This window comes from Patiria miniata, unplaced genomic scaffold (genome assembly GCF_015706575.1).
Source record: "Patiria miniata isolate m_02_andy unplaced genomic scaffold, ASM1570657v1 HiC_scaffold_7, whole genome shotgun sequence".
Lineage (NCBI taxonomy): Eukaryota > Metazoa > Echinodermata > Asteroidea > Valvatida > Asterinidae > Patiria > Patiria miniata.
Window position 1 is genome coordinate 5,969,419 of NW_024037074.1, and position 9,742 is coordinate 5,979,160.

Sequence of the window (9,742 nt, forward strand, 5' to 3'; positions counted from 1 at the left end):
AGGTTAGGCCAAAAAAAAAAAGTCTCCGGTTTCTGGTATGCGCGCGCGTCGCCGTAGCCATGCGCGTCGGCAAAATGAAAAAGGTTTTTTTTCAATGAAAGATGATGTCTCAAAACCACCAAACTCACTGGTTTGACTGGAATCCTGCTGCTGCTCAATTTTAACGTGTTTTTAGATTGGGTTATGGTCGAGAATAAGCTTTATGTGGCCTCTCTGGACTCCCATATATATTTGCACTAAGTTTAGTCGGGCACCATTTGCAGTCATCAGCCGACATTTGAAGCAAAAAAAATCAGGTAAAAAAAAAAAAGCCGCGTCGCCGCACCACTTTTTGGGCAAGCTCCATACCAGAAACCGGAGACTTTTTTTTTTTTGGCCTTAACAGTCTAGTTAATTGTAAGTGTCATGTTGGTGTGCGCAGAAAGCAAAAATCTATGCTAATAAAGTTACACATTTCCCTGATGCAAAAACAATTTCGTCACAAATTTTCACAAAGTTCTGTCAACAATTATAGTTACACTGTGCACACTGAAAATCCTGGACGAGCCACACTAATAAGGAAATAACAATTATACCCAAGTTTCACGGGTTCCTTGACATCACCCGCCAAAACCAATAACTGCGCTCGGCTAACAAACAGGACACAATGGATGGGAGACAATGGACGGTCTAACCCCCCCCCCCCCCCCCCCCCCAGCAATTATTGTATAATTGGTTAATAATGGTCTTAATCAGCCTTGGTGTGGGGATCAACTGATGGCTCAGTTGACAGATTTATTTATGTATACGTTCTTATTTCCTAAGAGGGAAACTCAGGGACCACGTGATGGAGAGTGAAGACAACTCAATTTTTTATTTAAATACTCTAAAAACAAGAATCAATCCAGTAGAAACTGAAGTGAAAAGTCACTAGATGAGATTTTACTCAAATCGTCTGGTCCCTACAGTTTCAGTCAGTAGATTTAATCTTCAGTCCAATAGAGTGAAGTGTCACCCTGGGATAATAGGCGAGTAATATAGCCAGCAGCATAGCCAGCAGCATAGGTGTGGGGGGGGGTGGGTGGAGAGGGGGGTGGGGGTTGGGGAGTGGGGTTTGGGGGTGTGGGGAGGGGGTGGGGGAGTATGGGGGCGTGGGGGTATGGGAGGAGTGTAGGGTGAGTGGGGTGGGTATGGGGACATTCCTGTTGCCAGCTCCAGGCATTAGGGGGCCACAGTGTACCAGCTGGGGGGGGGGGGCACACCAAAAGAAAAACGCAAATTATACTAATAATACCGGGTACATGTAATTTTGATGCTGATTGTTTTTGCCCGAGGGGGGGGGGGCCTTTTTAAACAAGCTTTCTCTTACCCTTAATAGTGACGGGCCTCGATCGATGGGGGTGCATTCCCCCATAAAAAAAACCCGCCCCCGGAAGTTTGTTAGTGCTGTTAAAGTACCATGGTTAACAGCTGTTTACAGTAATTGGTGCCCCCCATTCCCCCCCCCCCCCCCCCCCCCCCCCCCCGCCCCGAGTGTAGCATCAAGCCCCCTACTCCCCCCTACTTGCCCCCATTCTCCTCCTATGGTGAGAACCCTGTCTATGCGTGAAAACAGCAGAGTAGATTTTGAAGAATATGACAAGGAATCCTCCACGTACTCCATGGAGTTCATAATTTCTGGGCCTGCACAAATCCCTTTTTTTCAATCAAAGAAAGCGTTTGTTCAGCTTTGATTGCCATAAACCAGGACTGACACTCAAGGAGTGGTGGAGTGGAGTCACTGAGCCTCGGCCACTCGGCAAAAAGGAGTATGATTGGAATCTAATATGATTCCCATCACATGCTACAAAAATTTAATTTCGACTGTCTTGTCATCCGACAGACAAAAATGTGGGTCGATTGTTCGGGTTCAATGACTTGCCAGTAGCATGCTTGCTTGGTAAGTGTACTTTAGAGAGAGAAGTAAACTTTGTCAGTATTCAAACTAGCTTTTCTTGCCTATTTCAGATTTTAATTTTTTTTGCTGCCAAACTATTTTCAACCATAAATTGTCTCTTTTGTCAATTCATTTCTTGGTCTTCCATTTTACATCTTGACATGTGCGGTAATTATTATTAAATTATTTCAAAAGGCAAAGGCCTTTTTGATGGTGAAAGTAACACGAAAAAAATTTCAGGTATTTTAATTAAGACATACATGTACCAAACTCACTTCTGTCCAGTTCCTATACCTTTATACTTTCTGCCTGACTGGATACAATAAAGTAATTCTCTTTTGAGTTAACATGTTTGAGATTCTTTCAAATTTTGATTGAAAAGGATAATATTTGTTCATTATGAACTGCCTAGGTTGGTTTATGACAATGCCTTTTAATAGTAGATGAATGAAAGTATTGAAAATAAAAGGGGGGTGTGCATAAAAAAAAATGTCTGAGTATACAGCGTGTATACGTTGGTAAAGGGCAAATAACACGCAGGCCTACTTGTTATAAAACAAAGGTAGCAGAAAGTAGGTCACAGAAATAACGTGCAACGTTTATAATTGACTTGTTTGCAAGGAGGGTTCACGAGAACGCAAGCTTTCAAAGTGATGAGTCTACATCAGGTGCGGTAAAAACAACATGTGTACCGGTCGCGCAAATATGCCCTTTCTTGCGGTCAAGGCGCTGCGTAATGTTTCTCCCACCACTTGTCTCCAAAATGGGCAGATACCAAGAGCACGTATACAGCCCATTATTGAATTAGCCGCGGCCCAAATTTCATTTGCGCTTATCTCCGCATCACATTTTCCTTGGTGTCTTTTTGTGTGGGGCTGCAATTGTGGAGTGCCAAGTGTTTGCACAGATCGCATATCGATTACGGTTAGTTGCGGACAAGTGCTTGAATCAATACCACAAAAGATGAGTGTGGGTTAGGTCTTGAAGAACAAAATGCTTCACGTACTGTATCGGATAAAGATATTTTTATGGGTTAAGGGGTAGCATGTGCTGGTGCATTTATGTAAAATTATTATCATCAAAATTAAGCAATAATAGAAATGGTGCTATATATCCAAACAAAGGGGGGGAGTACCTGAGGTTCAGCAGATGGAGGAAGGAGAACATGCAGATATTTGGTTGCCGGTTGGGGTTAAAAAGGATGGACTGAATTTTTTTTGTTTTTCCGTCCTGCTTAATTAGAAGCCTGCGTCATGTTTCACATGGTTTCAATGAGAATTGAAAGCGACATTACGGCCTAAAATCTCCGAAAATTTTATGTTTGGGATTGTTTACATAAATCCTATTTCAAAGGTCTTGATAAAAGGACCTAACATGATGTCTTACCATTCCGGAGAAAATACGGAAAAATTGGCTGTTTATATCGGATGCGGCGGACCTTTTGTGGCATATGCAGAGTCAAAATGTTGTCCGCTGAAATTCGTTCTCGCATGGTTCTTGCAAAAAAAACACAAAAACTTCCAGTATTTGAAGGATGGTTGTGTGGACAAATTATATCCTACTTTTAAATGTTCTTTCCAATTAACATCATTTTGTTTAAAATGCGTTTTGTAGCCCAACTGGGTGCATTCCAGGACATAAGGTCCCCCCCCCCCCCCCACCAAAAAAATTTTTTTTTGGACTTTAAACAAATAACAATTTTGCCAAATGATCCATCATACCTACAAAACCACTTGGAAGACATTTTTGCCAAAGTCCAAATGACACAATTTGAGGACCACTCGGAACATGACATGCAAGCACCTTTACTGCCACAAAACCCACAGTGGCTACAAGCCGCTGAAGACATTGCAGTATCAGCAGAAAGTAAATTAAAAATCAATCCTGAACCCCCCCCCCCCAACAAAAATTACTGCCCGGCATTTAGAGCAATGGCAATTACAGCCAAATTACCTCGAAATGGACGACAAATTGGAATTTAAGTAAAAAACCATAGCAACATTGATTCTTTCCATTATTAAAAAAACTATAAATAGCAAAAAAAAGGTCATTCTTTCTGGTCGGGACCTTAAAAATGATTAAGTGACCGTGGTTTGGCTCAATCGATGATCACACAAAAAATGGCAATGCACGTAAATTAAGTTCTTATCAACTGAGGTATAGAAACACAGTTTTTACACCATATAAAGAAACTACATTGAAACAAAGGATGAAATGAATATTTCCTAAAGTTAATAAAAGGTCGTCTTTTTATCATCACAACTCGGGTGTTAGTAGTTCGTGAAACCAAAATTGTTGATTACGCGGTTTTCATGAACTAACACACACTAGCGCGTGAGTGTTAGTTCGTGAAAACGGTAACACATTATGATCTAGCCTTTCACAAAATGTATTATTTTTGGCAATTTGTTTGCCTACTTTATATAGGACTTCCAACATTTTTGTCTTTCATTGGAAACTCTAGATTTTTACCTGATACGAAGAACTCTCCTTGAACTTCTTAGTTTGGCCAGAAGCGAGGCTGGGGCCAGTGTTTGCTTATAACGTATTTTTTGCTCCATTAATCCCGTCTCAAAGGCTCGAGCTAATGGGATAAAATGTGTGCACTCAACGTTATGAGTGCTGCAAGGCACGTAAACCATACGTGTTATTAACAAGGACTTTCAAAAGGACTCTTTAGTACCGCCGGCGTCGTATTTCGTACATTTGCACGTCAAATTAGATCAAGTATAATAAACCGTGTAGAAAATGAAAACCTAGCTGTCGCTCAAACGAAAGTGCAATAAAAGCTTGTTCTGGGAGATAGGGTGTAGTGTTATACGTTGCCACACAGGTTTTGTTACAAATTGCACAGTTTGGTTCAGCTCAGTGATACTTATTTCACTGCAGTTGATATGCCTTGGGCACATGGGCATCACTAGGGGGGGGGGGGAGGGTGGAGTGTGACAACCTCCCCCCCCCCCCCCTTCAATCGTTTTGTTGGCAAAATCGTATCCCAGTTGGCAAATTTGCTAGGTTGAAGAGCGCCACTTATTGTCCAATACTATCCATGATAGAACGCTTTGAACACCACCACCACTTGGGCCAATATGTGGATTGGGTTTTCATTCCCTGACTGATTCTGTGAGTTTTCCTCAGAATATCCTTCTGGGGTTTTCCTCTCACCTCCGAAACTGTAATTTCTTCTCATTGTCTTCTCTCTACAAGTTTCTTCAGGCTTGCGAGCTACAGTGCCTAGGGCGCTTTTGAGGATTCCTTGGTCTCATTACCAGAAATAACTACAATGTACTAATAACAAAAACAAATGTAAAATCATTCATTTATTCATGTCCTTTTATTTTTACTCCATCTCAGAGAACTAAATGGGAATTTCACTTTAGTAGTGAACTAATTGTAAACTTGCACACGCATTCTTTTATATTCATGGAATATGTTGTAAAATATATGATTAAGTCGGTCTTCTCTACAAGAAATAATAATGCTATACCCACATGTAGTTGAAGATTGTTGCCAGCAAGAAATCAACAGAATATGCAGCCGTACTATCCTGATTTCTTGGCACACTTTTGCAGTAACCTGCTTGAACTCTCTGTTATCCCCCAACATGACCACAAGAAAACAATTGACAAGTGACACAATTTTTTTGAACCCAGATTCCATCAACCCCGATGTTATCACAGATACTTTATTCTACCTTCTTCAATCTTGCCAAGAATCCTAAATCTCCCTGTGGACTTTGAGGGAAAAAAAGATGTGAATTGTAGAACAAAAAAATCGAACAGCGACTAAAGACAGACAGCCTGATCAAATGAAAACAGACTTTTAATACCAAAAAGAAAACAACCGTCCTGTTCCGCAATTCCACATCTGACAGGGATTACTTTTGTTTCATATTTTTGTTCTGATGTGTCAGGCGTACCTTGGGGATTCCAAAATCCTCCTCTTGAGTGCCTCCTGCCAGATGGAAGATGACGAGGATGTAGAGAGAGAGAAACTTAATCTCGGGTCAAGGATGTGCATTATTTAAGTTTATATAACCGACATACAGATCCTTGCCATGTGATTGGTGGAGCTCACATCAGGTGACATTTGTTATTGCTCCCAATCACGCCGGGGCTCAAAAAGTCCCATTCACCCATGGGAAATAGGAAATACCATTCAACAGTTAAGATCATTCTTGTTCCATGATGCGGTATTTTTGTGTGCAAATGCATGCTGGTGTGCGCGTCCAGCGTTGCGCGTAGCGCGTATTGTTCAAAAGAGCAAGCGCTACAGCATTGGGTTCAAACTTTTTTGGTGAAGGGGTGGTTGAAAGAGAGAAATACATTTTCCACCAATTTTGAATTGAAATAAAAGTTCAAATATGTCAAATGACAAGGATCTACCAGGTCAGTTATACAAAAGAAATATTGAGTGGCTTTAAATTGTGAAATGGGAGGAATATTATTGCTGGACTTTTCCATTTTCGCCTTGTGAAATGGAAAAGTCCAGATTTTACCTTGCAATAATATTCCTCCCATTTCACTCTGAGCCACTCAACATTAAAGTTTTAAGTTTTTTTTTCAGCAGCTATTGAAAAAAGGGTTTATTTATGTGTGAAAATGATTGTTTTAAGTGTAAACGTGGGAAGAGCCAGTACCATTTTTATTTTTCAGGAGGGGGGGGGGGGGAGATCACCAGCCAGCAAGCCATTGCACATTTGGGGGAGGGGGCGATTTGATTCCAGAGTGCTCTTTTACCCTTTTTCTTATTTCACAAATCCATGGAAGGGAAAGGAGAAGAGTAGCATTGATTTTAAATTTAAAAAAAAGCTGTCGCCACTCATCTTCTGGTTTGATTGCTAAAAAAATACACTTGTTGGAGGTGGGGGGGGGAGTGCCAAGGCCTTGTTGCCCCCCCCCCCCCCCACCTTCCAGCAAACCTTTGTTTTGTTATGTAGGCCTAAGCCAATCAAACACATTTTGAAAAACATAATTGTCTAGTCATTTTTCTCACTATGGTTGTACACATTATGAGCATGACTGCCTAGATTCTGGGAAAACTGCATCATGACTGCATGCTGCAATAACACGCTAAGTTTGAAAACCTGCTGGGGTGAAAATCGATCCTGGGCTAATTTTGGAGCGGGGAGTATTAGCTCAGAAATGACAGTCCGCATCAGTCTTAATGGCCTTGCCATGCAGATCAAGGTTGAGGCTGGATGCATTAGCAGTCAGAGCGAGTCAAGTGCACGGCTATTTGCTGGGAGTGATGAAGGCCACGCAGCCTCGAGCCAAAAAGATTGCGTGATGCCATTATTATACATTTGGCAAGTACGGCCGGCCTATGGAAGTACATGGTTTTATCCACTCCCTACTGGCAGGGACTGAAGGCCACGCTGCAGCCACAAGCCGAATCGGACTTTGTCCCATTATTACACGAGGATATGGCTTGCGCATATGTATAGGCTTGTGGAAGTGGCTGAGTGGCTTGTGGAAGTGGCTGAGTGGCTTGTGGAAGTGGCTGAGTGGCTTGCAACTCCCTGTAAAAGTAGATCTCATAGACAAGTTTGTTATTGTCAGCTGTAGCAGTGTAATTCAGATACAGATTCAGTAGTGCCACAGTACTGGGGTCCACTTTGCAAGGGTTGGGGGCACTTGGTTTGGGGACATCAGTTTCTGGAGGGCGGCACTGAAGGGCTTTCAAAAACAATACAAAAAGTCAAGTAAGCCTTAAGTTGCGGGGGGAGGGGGGAATCCCTCATATTTATGCCAGGCCTTCACGATCAGCGGCTGAATTGAATTGAATTGAATTGAATTGAATTGCTTGGTTGACATTAGCACACATGTATGTACAATAATTTGTACTCAGCCTGCGAATTCCTTGATTTGACCAACAATTCTTGACAAATCTAGTTTTCGCTACCCTCTTGCACCCCTTTCCTCCTCCCTGCTATTTATTTCTGATAATGAAACCAACAATTCCTAAAAAGATCCCTAGGCACACGTAGCTCACAAGCCTGAAGAAATCTGTAGAGAGGAGGCGATGGGAAGAAATTACAGTTTTAGAGCTGGGAGGAAAACCCCAGCAGAAAATTCTGGGGGGAAACCCACGGAATCAGGTGGGGACTGAAAACCAACCCACATGTTGGCCCAGGCGGGATTCGAACCCGGGTCACAGTGGTGGAAGGCGAGGAAAGCTATGCCAACCTGACTCCCCAAATAAAAAAAAAATCTAATTACACTTTACATCACTGGTAGGATAATGTAAAGTTTCACTAATTATTTGTGTATCATGTTGGTCTGAGGTTAATGGAACACATTTTTTGGTAACCAAAGGTTCGTGTAAAAAAACAACACTGTACAATTTTTAAAGAAAAAATGAAATGAAATGTCAAAGTAACTCACTTGTTCATATTAGTTTATGTTTTGTTGTTATAAATTTTTGTTTTTGATTTGGGTGTTGTTTTGTTTTGTTTTAGTCAACCCTGAGTGTTATGCGCCTATCAATTGTTTCCCCCATCCCTCCCCTCCCGGGCTGCCCCACCCAAGACGTGGGGATTGTCACTTTTGAAGTGACAAAATCCCCACCCCTCGGGCAAAATTTAAGTGACAATTCCTGACCATGCCCCAACTTACATACATGGGGCACGCTAGTGATTGCCTTTCCATAAGTACGCCAACGTTAACAATGCAATTTGAGTGACCAAAATCCCCACCCTGGGGCATAAAAAACGTGACCAAATCCCGACATCGGACCTGGGGCAGCGCGGGGTGGGAGGGGTGGGGAAACATTTGATAGGCGCATTATTGAGAGGTATAAGTATTAGTCTTCACTCAAACCTTAGGCCTACTGAAAGTCAAGGACAAAATTTTCAAAGTTTATACATCAAAATTATGATAATAAACCTATCCATCATCATGACAGATTTTTAAAGTACTGCCTTTCATCAAGTCAGAACAAAACAGGGAGTCATGATCATATCCTACGACAACTCCACCGAGTATGTATACCTGCTGTACACGCATAGTGATAGCTGCTTCAGCAGACAGTGGTTACTGAATGCTGCCCTCTGTTGGGCAGAAAAAATATTGCTAAGACTGTGACTACCGGCTAGCTAGTTTGTAACAACAGCTTTTTCTGTGCCTATATAATTCACTTTTGTCGGAAATATCAATTATTAAAATAAGTGTAACATTATTACAAGCACCAATTGTAAAGGTACCGTAGAGTGGACCATTAATTTGCAGCTATCCAAAAAGTAACTGATCTAATTATTGTTGAAAAGCTTACTTGGTTTAAAGATAAGAAATGGCACTAAACTCTCTCTGTGACATTATTCCTTCTGGCATGCTGTTATTTTGACAAAAACAATAAAAGAAGGCCGTTTCCAAAAATGTGTCAAGTGACACATTTTTGTAAATTTCCGTTAGTAGTTGTTTTGTAATGGGGCAAATCTGTGAATGGGAGCGCGCAAGCGTTGACATCGATGCACATGCACGTGCGCGGTTGCTGTTATTCGTCGGATTTTTCAGTACAAGACATTACGTGGCTGCAATCAGCTGAATGAGAACATACCCCGGATGCTGATTTCGGGCGCAATTCAAAATATGACTCGGCAACTTTTGAATCGAAATGGTAATCATAGAATCATTGTTTCTTAGGATATCAGCATGCACAGTGCTAAAACTTCACGATTAATTGTTGAGCACCCTTCTTAAGATTTTAAACTTTTCGTTGCTTCAAATAGAAAATAAAAATGCATAAATTATAATGGTCCACTCTGCCTTTAAATGAACCAAATGAATAACAACCTGTCTGGTTCTTAAAAGTCTTAAGAGATATCTC